Source organism: Bos javanicus, chromosome 15, assembly GCF_032452875.1.
Source record: "Bos javanicus breed banteng chromosome 15, ARS-OSU_banteng_1.0, whole genome shotgun sequence".
NCBI lineage: Eukaryota > Metazoa > Chordata > Mammalia > Artiodactyla > Bovidae > Bos > Bos javanicus.
The window spans coordinates 16,860,677-16,873,730 of record NC_083882.1 but is presented as its reverse complement, the minus strand read 5'-3'; the positions used below and the strand labels follow the sequence as shown (position 1 = coordinate 16,873,730).

The 13,054-nt window shown below is 39.3% G+C and overlaps 1 protein-coding gene across 2 annotated transcripts in view; it reads right to left on the bottom strand.

Moving 5' to 3' along the window:
* GUCY1A2 (guanylate cyclase 1 soluble subunit alpha 2) overlaps nt 1-13,054 on the bottom strand; it is a 600,412-nt gene that overhangs the window by 15,511 nt on the left and 571,847 nt on the right. The gene's annotated exons all lie outside the window — the stretch shown is intronic.

The window sequence follows — 13,054 nt, the reverse complement described above, 5'->3', positions numbered from 1 at the left end:
CTGCATTGTAGGCAGATTCATAACCACTGGACCACCAGGGAAGTCCCCAGCAATTCAATTTAATTCAACAACTCTTATGGGTTACAATTATTGCCCTAGAAAAGTATCCTAGATACTGTTGTGAATATAATGATAGGCAGAATACAACAACCTAAGAAGCTTCAAGTTTTGCCAACAGACAAAGACACAGAGAAAAAAGAAACAGAAAGTAAAAACTGAATAAGCAAAGAAAAGTCACAGTAATATAAAAGTAATATAACACAATAGACTAGGGACTTCCCTGGTGGTTCAGTGGTTAAGGATCTAGCTTCCAATGCAGAAGACACAGGTTTGATCCCTACTTGGGAAACTAAGATTCGGCATGCTGTGGGGAAACTAAACCTGCATGCCACAACTTCTGAGCCTGCCTGCCTCAACTAGAGAGGCTGCTCACTGCAAATACTGAATTACTCTGACGCTCATACCACAATGAGAGAGAAGCCCATGTGCTGCAACGAAGAGCCTGTGTGCTACAATGGAAGATCCTGCATGCCACAAAGATCCTAAGTGCCTCAACTAAGATTCAACACAGCCTATATATATATATTATACACACACACACACACACACACACACACACACACACGGGCTTCCCTTGTAGCTTGGGTGGTAAAGAACCTACCTGCAGTGCAGGAGACTCCCCTTCAATCCCTGGGTTGGCAAGAGCCCCTGGAAAAGGGAATGGCAACCCACTCCAGTAATCCTACCTGGAGAATTCCATGGACAGAGGAGGCTGGTGGGTTACGGTCCCTGGGGTCACAAAGAGTCAGACACGAATGAGCAACTAACACACACACACACACCAATTAATTAATTTAAAATGACCAAAAGGCTAGATGCCATAAAAAAGGTTAATCCACAAAGGTGTTGAAGTTCAGAGACGGTTTACAGTGGGAGGGCTACTAAACTCTCATGAATGAAATGGTATTTAAAGAGAGGCAGAATTTCAACAAATGAACATGGGGAACAACATAATCAAAGATTTAGATACAAGAAAATTATGATCAGGATCAACATGTTCCAATCATCGGATTTTATTTTAGAAGAGGTAAGAATGAGAGTTAAAGCTGAAGCAGTAGGTTAAGACAAACTTTAAAGTCTGAAGCTAAAACTTTAGACTTTATTTGGAGGCACAATGGAGCTAAACCTATCACCCTTTCCCTAAAAACAACTCATTTTCCTAAGACACGTAAATGTTAACAGGAGATTGAAGTTATGCAGGATAAGAGATAGATTGAGAAGAAAGGAATCATTGTGACAGGGAGAAGGCAAAGTCAAAAAAGCAGTTAGTGTGAGGAGAAGAAGCAATGTTTGAAAAATGTAAGATTATTACACAACAATAATAATCTTTATACTAAAGAGGGAAAAACCATGTCTTCTCAAATGTTTTTAATGGATAAAAATATTATTTGAAAACAATAGTTGGCAGTATTAAGAATTCTTAAAAAGTGAGCAATCTATATTAACTTTTATGAATGACAGGTGAAGTATTTTGTCTTGAAAAAGTATTTTTTAAAAATATTTTACTCTTATTTGTTCAATTTATTTATTTACTTTAATTTTTATTTCACATAAAAATACACATATAGGGTATAGGTGATTTACAATGATACATTAAATTTAGGTGTATAACAAAGTGGTTCTTTTTCAGATTCTTTTCCCACATAGGTTACAATAGACTATTGAGTAAAATCCTCTGTGCTATAAGTAGGTCCTTGTTGATTACCTATTTTATATATGTAGTGTATATATATTAAACTCCTAATGTACCAGTCTGCCTCATCACTATCCTTTGGTAACCATAAGATTGTTTTTGAAGTCTCTGATTCTGTTTCTGTTTTGCAGATAAATTCATTTGTATCTTTTGAGTCTACATAGAAGTGGTATCACCTAGATAGCATATTGAAAAGCAGAGGCATTACTTTGCCAACAAAGGTCTGTCTAGTCAAGGCTATGGTTTTCCCAGTGGTCATGTATGGATGTGAGAGTTGGACTGTGAAGAAAGCTGAGTGCTGAAGAATTGATGCTTTTGAACTGTGGTGTTGGAGAAGACTCTTGAGAGTCCCCTGGACTGCAAGCAGATCCAACCAGTCCATTCTGAAGGAGATCAGCCCTGGGATTTCTTTGGAAGGAATGATGCTGAAGCTGAAACTCCAGTACTTTGGCCACCTCATGCGAAGAGTTGACTCATTGGAAAAGACTCTGATGCTGGGAGGGATTGGGGGCAGGAGGAGAAGGGGACGACAGAGAATAAGATGGCTGGATGGCATCACCAACTTGATGGATATGAGTTTGAGTGAACTCTGGGAGTTGGTGATAGACAGGGGCCCTGGTGTGCTGCAATCCATGGGGTTGCAAAGAGTCAGACACGACTGAGCAACTGAACTGAACTGAGAAGTGGTATCATATGATATTTTGTCTTTCTCTGCCGACTTCATTTTGTGATAATCTCTAGGCTCATCTATGTTGCAACAATTAGCAGTATTTCATTCTTTTATATGGCTCAGTAACATTTTATTTCATATATTTACCACATTTTTTTAATCCACTCATCTGTCAACGGACATTTAGGTTGCTTCCATGTCTAGGCTATTATAAACCATGCTGCAGTGTACACTGTGGTGCTTGTATCTTTTGAATTATGGTCTTCTCCAAATATATCCCCAGGGGTAAGGCACTGTTGGCACTGGAAGTAGAATCCAGACCTGTTAATTCCTAATAAAGTTTAGTCCTGTGGGCGCAGGAGGGCCAAGTGGAGCTACTCCACGTTCAAGGTCAGGAAGGGCAGCTGTGAGGAGATACCCCTAGTCCAAGGTAAGGACCAGGGGCTGCACTTTGCTGGAGAAGTTGTGAAGAGATGCCCCATGTCCAAGGTAAGAGAAATCCAAGTAAGACAGTAGGTGTTGCGAGAGGGCATCAGAGGGCAGACACACTGAAACCATAATCACAGAAAAATATTCAATCTGATCACACAGACCACAGCCTTGTCTAACTCAATGAAACTAAGCCATGCCGTGTAGCGCCACCCAAGGTGGGCGGGTCATGGTGGAGAGGGCTGACAGAATGTGGTCCACTGGAGAAGGGAATGGCAAACCACTTCAGTATTCTTGCCTTGAGAACCCCATGAACAGTATGAAAAGGCAAAATGACAGGATACTGAAAGAGGAACTCCCCAGGTCAGTAGGTGCCCAATATGCTACTGGAGATCAGTGGAGAAATAACTCCAGAAAGAATGAAGGGATGGAGCCAAAGCAAAAACAATACACAGTTGTGGGTGTGACTGGTGATAGAAGCAAGGTCTGATGTTGTAAAGAGCAATATTGCATAGGAACCTGGAATGTTAGGTCCAGGAATCTAGGTAAATTGGAAGTGGTCAAACAGTAGATGGCAAGAGTGAACGTCGACATTCTAGGAATCAGCGAACTCAAATGGACTGGAATGGGTGAATTTAACTCAGATGACCATATCTACTACTGTGGGCAGGAATACCTCAGAAGAAATGGATAGCCATCATGGTCAACAAAAGAGTCTGAAATGCAATACTTGGATACAATCTCAACAATGAAAGAATGATCCCTGTTTGTTTCCAAGGCAAACCATTCAATATCACAGTAATCCAAGTCTATGCCCCAACCAATAACACTGAAGAAGCTGAAGTTGAATGGTTCTATGAAGACCTACAAGACCTTTTAGAACTAACACCCGAAAAAGATGTCCTTTTCATTATAAGGGACTGGAATGCAAAAGTAGGAAGTCAAGAAACATCTGCGGTAACAGGCAAATTTGGCCTTGGAATACGGAATGAAGCAGGGCAAAGCCAAAAGAGTTTTGCCAAGAGAACATACTGGTCATATCAAGCACCCTCTTCCAACAACACAAGAGAAGACTCTACACATCGACATCACCAGATGGTCAACACCAACATCAGATTGATTATATTCTTTGCAGCCAAAGATGGAGAAGCTCTATACAGTCAACAAAAACAAGACCAGGAGCTGACTGTGGCTCAGAACATGAACTCCTTATTGCCAAATTCAGACTTAAATTGAAGAAAGTAGGGAAAACCACTAGACCATTCAGGCTGACCTAAATCAAATACCTTATGATTATACAGTGGAAGTGAGAAATAGATTTAAGGGACTAGATCTGATAGAATGCCTGATGAACTACGGAATGAGGTTCATGACATTGTACAGGAGACAGGGATCAAGACCATCCCCATGGAAAAGAAATGCAAAAAAGAAAATGCCTGTCTGGAGAGGCCTTACAAGTAGCTGTGAAAAGAAGTGAAGTGAAAAGCAAAGGAGAAAAGGAAAGATATAAGCATCTGAATGCAGAGTTCCAAAGAATAGCAAGGAGAGATAAGAAAGCCGTCCTCAGTGATCAGTGCAAAGAAATAAAGGAAAACAACAGAATGGGAAAGACTATAGATCTCTTCAAGAAAATTAGAGATACCAAGGGAACATTTCATGCAAAGTGGGCTTGATAAGGAGAAATGGTATGGACCTAACAGAAGCAGAAGATTTTAAGAAGAGGTGGCAAGAATACACAGTAGAACTGTACAAAAAAGATCTTCACAACCAAGATAATCACGATGGTGCGATCACTCACCTAGAGCCAGACATCCTGGAATGTGAAGTCAAGTGGGCCTTAGAAAGCATCACTATGAACAAAGCTAGTGGAGGTGATGGAGTTCCAGTTGAGCTATTCCAAATCCTGAAAGATGATGCTGTGAAAGTGCTGCACTCAATATGCCAGCAAATTTGGAAAACTCAGCATTGGCCACAGGACTGGAAAAGGTCAGTTTTCATTCTGATCCCAAAGAAAGGCAATGCCAAAGAGTGCTCAAACTACTGCACAATTGCACTCATCTCACATTCTAGTAAAGTAATGCTCAAATTCTCCAAGCCAGGCTTCAGCAATATGTGAACCGTGAAGTTCCAGATGTTCAAGCTGGTTTTAGAAAAGGCAGAGGCACCAGAGATCAACTTGCCAACATCTGCTGGATCATCGAAAAAGCAAGAGAGTTCCAGAAAAGCATCTATTTCTGCTTTATTGACTATGCCAAAGCCTTTGACTGTGGATCACAATAAACTGTGGAAAATTCTGAAAGAGATGGGAATACCAGACCACCTGACCTGCCTCTTGGAAGCAACAGTTAGAACTGGGCATGGAACAACAGACTGGTTCCAAATAGGAAAAGGAGTACGTCAAGGCTGTATATTGTGCCCCTGCTTATTTAACTTATATGCAGAGTATATCATGAGAAATGCTGGGCTGGAAGAAGCACAAGCTGGAATCAAGATTGCCGGGAGAAATATCAATCACCTCAGATATGCAGATGACACCACCCTTATGGCAGAAAGTGGAGAGGAACTAAAAAGGTTCTTGATGAAAGTGAAAGTGGAGAGTGAAAAAGTTGGCTTAAAGCTCAATACTCAGAAAACTAAGATCATGGCCCCATGGGACTGAGATCTAATCTCATCACTTCATGGGAAATAGATGGGGAAACAGTGGAAACAGTGTCAGACTTTATTTTTTGGGCTCCACAATCACTGCAGATGGTGATTGCAGCCATGAAATTTAAAGACACTTACTCCTTGGAAGGAAAGTTAGGACTCCCTGGTGGCTCAGATGGTAAAGCGTCTGTCTACAATGCGGGAGACCAGTGTTCGATCCCTGGGTTGGGAAGATCCCCTGGAGAAGGAAATGGCAATCCACTCCAGGACTATTGCCTGGAAAATCCCATGGACAGAGGAGCCTGGTATGCTACAGTCCATGGAGTCGCAAAGAGTCTGACACGACTGAGCGAATGAACTGAACTGAACTGAGATAGCATACTGAAAAGCAGAGACATTACTTTGCCAACAAAGTTCCGTCTAGTCAAAGCTATGGTTTTTCTAGTGGTCATGTATGGATGTCAGAGATGGACTGTGATAAAAGCTGAGCGCAAAGAATTGATTCTTTAGAACTGTGGTGTTGGAGAAGACTCTTGGAGTCCCTTGCACTGCAAACAGATCCAACCAGTCCATTTTAAAGAGATCAGTCCTGGGTGTTTTTGGAAGGACTGATGCTGAGCTGAAACTCCAATATTTTGGCCTCCTCATGTGAAGAGTTGACTCATTGGAAAAGACTCTGATGCTGGAAAGGATTGGGAGCAGGAGGAGTAGGGGACGACAGAGGATGAGATGGCTGGATGGCATCACTGACTCAATGGATATGAGTTTGAGTGAACTCCAGGAGTTGGTGATGGACAGGGAAGCCTGGCGTACTGCAATTCATGGGGCCGCAAAGAGTCATACACGACTGAGCGACTGAGCTGAACTGAACTGAAGACTAAAATATTTTTTCTTAAATAGTGTTATTGCAGTATAATTGACATATAGCACTGCATAAGTTTAAGGTGATCTGCTGTAATTACTTACACCATAAAGTAGCTACCACAATAAGTTTAGTGAGCATCTTATGTATACATGCTCAGTTGCTTCAGTTGTTTCTGACTCTTTTTAAACCTATGGACTGTATCCCACCAGGCTTTTCTATCCATGGGATTCTCCAGGCAAGAATACTGGAGTAGGCAAGAATACTGGAGTAGATTGCCATGTCCTCCTCCAGGGGATCTTCTGGACCCAGGGATCAAACCTGCAGCTCCTGCATTGTAGGCGGATTCTTTATCATGAGCCACCAGGGAAGCCCAGTGAACATATCATAGACATACAAAATTAGAGAAAAAAAAATCCCTTTGATGAGAACTGAGGGTTTACTCTTAACAACTTTCAAATATAACATGCTGCTGCTGCTGCTGCTAAGTCACTTCAGTCGTGTCCGACTCTGTGCGACCCCTGAGACGGCAGCCCACCAGGCTCCTCCGTCCCTGGGATTCTCCAGGCAAGAACACAGTCCTGTTAATTACATTTTTCGTGTTGTATCTTACATCTTCAGTACTTATTTATCTTATAACTTAGTTTGTCCATTTTGACTACATTCATCCCATTTCTGCTTCCTCCAACCCCTTCTGGTAACCACAAATCTGATCTCTTTTGCTATGTTTGTTTAGTTTTGAAGTATAGTAGATCTACAATATACTATTTTGTTTTCTGCTACACACAGTAGTGATTTGATATTCTATACATTTCAAAATAATCACCATGATAAGCTTAGTTACCATATGTCATCATATAAAGATATTACATAATTACTGAAATATTGCCCACACTGTACATTTGATAATCATAACTCATTTATTCTATAATGAGAACTTTGTTTCTCTTAATCTTCTTCAACTATTTCTCCTGCCCCCAACATCTTCCTCTCTAGTAACCATCTGTTTGTTCACAGTATCCATAATGCTGTTTTTGTTATGTTTGGCCACTTGTTTTGTTTTTTAGATTCCACACAAAAGTGAAATTATGCAGTATTTTCCTTTTCCTGTCTGACTTATTTCACATAGCATGATACCTTCTAGAGCCATCCATGTTGTCTCAAATGACAGGATTTCATTTTTTTTTATAAATGGGTAATATTCCATTAAATGCATATACCATATCTTCTTTATCTATTCATCTATCAATTGACACTTAGTTTGCTTTCATATTTTTGTCTTTGTTATAAAGTTGCAAGGAACATAGAGGTGTATATCTTTTCTTATTAGTGTTTTTGTTTTCTTTGGATAAACATCCAAGAGTGGAATTTGTGGGTCATATGATAGTTCTACTTTTAATTTCTTTTTCAATTGTAAAGTAGGATAATTGCTTTATAATATTGTGATGGCTTTTGTCACACATCATCATGAATCAGCCACAGGTATACATATGTTCCCTCCCTCTTGTATCCCCCTCCTATCTGCCTCTCCCACCCACCTCTATAGGAGTGACAGAGCACCAGCTTTGGGTTCCCTGTGTCAGGCAGCAAACTCCCACTTGCCACCTGTTTTACATTTGGTAATTTGAATGTTTCAATGCTATTCTCTCATATCATCCCAACCTCTTCTTCCTTCATTGTGTCCAAAAGTCTGTTCTTTATTTCTGTGTCACATTTGCTGCCCTGCACGTAGGATCATCAGTACTATCATTCTAGATTCCATGTGTATGCATTAATATATGACATTTGTCTTTCTCTTTCTGACTTATTTTGCTCCGTATTATAGGTTCTAGATTCATTCACCTCATTAGAACCGACTCAAATGCATTCCTCTTTATAGTTGACAACAGACTGGTTCCAAATAGGAAAAGGAGTACGTCAAGGCTGTATGTTGTCACCCTGCTTATTTAACTCATATGCAGAGTACATCATGAGAAAGGCTGGGCCGGAAGAAGCACAGGCTGGAATCAAGATTGCCAAGAGAAATATCAATAACCTCAGATATGTAGATGACACAACCCTATGGATGAAGTGAAGAGGAACTAAAAAGCCTCTTGATGAAAGTGAAAGTGGAAAGTGAAAAAGTTGGCTTAAAGCTCAACACTCAGAAAACTAAGATCATGGCATCTGGTCCCATCATTTCATGGGAAATAGATGGGGAAACAGTGGAAACAGTGGCAGACTTTATTTTTGGGGGCTCCAAAATCACTGCAGATGGTGATTGCAGCCATGAAATTAAAAGACGCTTACTCCTTGGAAGGACGGTTATGACCAACCTAGATAGCATATTCAAAAGCAGAGACATTACTTTGCCAACAAATGTCTGTCTAGTCAAGGCTATGGTTTTTCCAGTGGTCATGTATGGATGTGAAAGTTGGACTGTGAAGAAAGCTGAGCGCTGAAGAATTGATGCTTTAGAACTGTGGTGTTGGAGAAGACTCTTAAGGGTCCCTTGGACTGCAAGCAGATCCAACCAGTCCATTCTAAAGGAGATCAGTCCTGGGTGTTCATTGGAAGAACTGATGCTAAAGCTGAAACTCCAGTACTTTGGCCACCTCATGCGAAGAGTTGACTCATTGGAAAAGACTCTGATGCTGGGAGGGGTTGGGGGCAGGAGGAGAAGGGGACGACAGAGGATAAGATGGCTGGATGGCATCACTGACTTGATGGACATGAGTCTGAGTGAATTCCAGGAGTTGGTGATGGAGAGGGAGGCCTGGCGTGCTGCAATTCATGGGGTCGCAAAGAGTTGGATACGACTGAGCGACTGAACTGAACTGAACTGAACTGAATAGTCCATCGTGTCTGTGTATCAAAACTGCCTCATACATTCATCTCCTGATGCACATCTAGGTTGCTTCCATGTCCTAGCTATTGTAAATAGTGTTCCAATGAACACTGGGGTATGTGTGTTTTTTTCAACTATGGTTTCCTCAGGCTCTATGCCCAGTAGTGCAATTGCTGGGTCATATGGAGTTTTATTCCTAGTTTTTAAAGGAATATGCATACTGTTCTTCATAGTGGCTGCATCAATTTTCATTCTACCAACAGTGTAAGAGGGTTCCCTTTTCATCACACTCTCTCCAGCATTTATTGTTTGTATATTTTTAAATGATGGTCATTCTGACTGGTGTGAGGTGATACCTCATTGTGGTTTTGATTTGAATTTCTCTAATAGAGAGTGATATTGAGAATCTTTTCACTTGTTTACTAGCAATCTTCATGTCTTTGGAGAAATATCTGTTCAGGTCTTCTGCACACTTTTTTGATTGTGTTGTTTATTTTTCTTGTATTGAGTTGCATGAACTACTTGTATACTTTGGAGTTAATTCTATGTTTGTTGTTTCATTTGCTATTATCTTCTCCCATTCTGAGGATTGATTTCACCTTTCTCATAGTTACCTTTGTGTGAAAAACCTTTTTATTAGGTCCTTTTGTTTCTATTTCCATTCCTCTAGGAGTTGGGTCATAGATTCTCTTGCTGTGATTTATGTCAGAGAGTTTCTGCCTAGGTTTTATAGTTTCTGGTCTTACATTTAGGTCTTTAATCCATTTTGTATTTATTTCTGTGTATGGGGCATTAGGACATGTTCTAATTTCATTCTTTTGCACTTAGCTCACCAGTTTTCCCAGCACCACTTGTTGAAGAGACTGTCTTTTCTCTATTGTATGTTTTTGCCTCCTTTGTAAAAGATAATGTGTCCATGGCTGCATGGATTTATCTCTGGATTTTCTGTCTTGTTCTATTGGTCTATATTTATGTTTTTGTGCCAGTATCATACTATCTTAATAACTGTAGCTTTGTAGTATAGTCTGAAGTCAGGAAGGTTGATTGGAAGAGGTCAGTTTTCATTCCAGTCCCAAAGAAGGGCTATGCCAAAGAATACTCAAACTATCATATAATTGCACTCACTTCACATGCTTATAAGGTTATGCTCAAAATACTTTAAGCTAGACTTCAACATATGTGAACTAAGAATGTACAATCTGGGTTTAGAAAAGGCAGAAGAGCCAGAGATCAAATTGCCAACATTCATTGGATCATAGAAAAATCAAGGAAGTAACAGAAAAACATCTACTTCTGCCTAATTGACTAATTTAAAGTCTTTGACTATGTGGATGACAACAAATTGTGGGAAATTCTTAAGAGATGGGAATACCAAACCATCTTACCTATCTCCAGAGAAACCTGTATGCAGGTCAAGAAGCAATAGTTGGAACCAGGCATGGAACAATGTACTGTTTCAAAATTGGGAAAGGAGTATGACAAAGTTGTACATTGTCACTCTGCTTATCTAACTTATATGCAGTATACATCATGTGAAGTGCTAAGCTGGATGAATCACAATTTGAATCAAGATTGCCAGGAGAAATATCAACACTCTCAGATATGCAGATGATACCACTCTGCTAAAGGAGAGTAAAGAGCTAAAGAGCTCCTTTAGGAGCTAAAGGAGGCTAAAGAGCTTCTTGCTGAGGGTGAAAGAGGAGAGTGAAAAAGCTAGTTTGAAACTCACATTAAAAAAACTAAGATCATGGCATTTGGTTTCATCACTTCATAACAAATAGAATGGGGAAAAGTAGAAGGAGTTACAGATTTTATTTTGGGGGGGCTCCAGAATCACTGTAGATGGTGACTGCAGCCAAGACATTAAAAGATACTTGCTCTTTGGAAAGAAAGCTATGACAAACATAGAAATCATGTTTAAAGGAGAAGACATCCTTTTCCTGACAAAGGCTTCTATAGTTGAAGCTATAGTCTCTCCAATAATTATGTACAGATTTGAGAGTTGGCACATAAAGAAGACTGAGTGCCAAATAATTGCTGCTTTTGAATTGTAGTGCTGGAGAAGATTCTTGAGATTTTCTTGAACAGCAAGGAGCTCAAACCAGTCAATCCTAAATGAAATCAACCCTGAATGTTGGAAGCACTGATGTTGAAACTGAAGGTCTGATACTTTGGCCACCTGATGTGAACAGCTGACTCACTGGAAAAGACCATAATGCTGGGAAAGATTGAAGGCAAAAGGAAAAAAGAGACAATGGAGGATGAGATGGTTAGACAGCATCACTGACTCAATGGAAATGCATTTGAGCCAAGTCCAAGATATAGTGAAGAACAGGGAACCCTTGCATGCTGGAGTCCATGGAGTCAAATGTGTCAGATATGACTTAGTGACTGAACAAAAACAAAGTTTAAAGGTGACTTCTCCCAATATATTCTATTTTCTTACCTTTAAAATGTATTCTCATAATAAAAATTATGGTCTTTGTTTGAAATTAAACTCCTTTGTTGTGAGGAATTGAAACATACTTATATACTTAATATAACAATCCAATATATTAATAATACAATATAAAATTTTGCAAATTCCTTTAAAGAGCAATGTGCATAAATGAGAAAAAGTGATAAACAGAAATTGACTTAGAAAAGTTTGATTACCTGCCAAATCTTGAATTTTGAAAGAAAAAAATAAGTTCACAAAGCATTATTATTTTTAAAATTTAGTAAAAATGACATTACAATACATATAATAGCTATGTGATTTTGCCTAGTTAGCTCTGTTAGTTATTTCTTTAAAGATATTCATATGTTAGAAATTTCCTTCTATTCCCACAACCTCAGTCTTAGCTCAAGTCTGGAACTGTAATATTGTCTTTTAATAGTTATATTTCCTCTAGTTTTCCCTATTCCCTCCATGTGAAACATTACCTCTAAATAAGTTTTTCTTTCATCATGTTTCTTGTGGACTCAAATGTATGCAATGGGTGTCTAATAGCATATATCAAAGTTGAAAATAAAATAAATTCTCAGCCTTGCTAGATGTACTTTATATTGGAATAATTTTAGATTTAGAGAAGTATTGAAAGGATAGTACAATGAGTTCCCCTATACTATTTACTCTGTTTTCCTAGTGTTAACATTTCACATAACTCTGGTATTTATTTGTCATAACTAAGAAATCAATTATAGTATGCTATCAATATTAACTGAACTGAAGGCTTTATTTAGATTTTACTATTCTTCCACTAATATCCTTTTTATTTTCCATAATTTAGTGTACAATTTTTGGAAATAATATAGACCTGCTGATTTTTTTCTAACTCATGAGGAAACAGAAGACAAGATTATTCACATGTCTTACCTAGGGTCATAAACTAATTAGAAGCAGAAAATTAAGGTGAACTTGAGTTTCCTGATATTGATATTTTTTTGTTTACCCAATCACTTATTTAATCAGTCAGAAACAATTAAGGAATCTTCCAAACTATGGGTCACTTTGCATCTAATGTATTAGAAAAAAACATTTTTCCAGAAAAGTACACACAATAGTCTTGTATCACTGATCGTGTTTGTGACGCAGATTGTCTTGTTGTTTCTCACTGTGTGTACTGTTCACTGAATGCAGCGTTGGCAAGGCTTGAGCTAAGAGGCTGGAAGAAGACTTGAGGAGCTGTAGAAACTGCAGACATGTTTATTCTTTCATGGCTGGCTTGGCAGCCATAACACAGCCTCTCTCCTGGCTGACCCAGCAGCCATAGCAGCAGCCACAACATAACCTCATATAACATAACCATGATGCCGCTCCAATGAAGTCCCGATGCAGCAACAGCCAGGGCTTTCATGACCAAGTGAGTACATGACATGCATGAG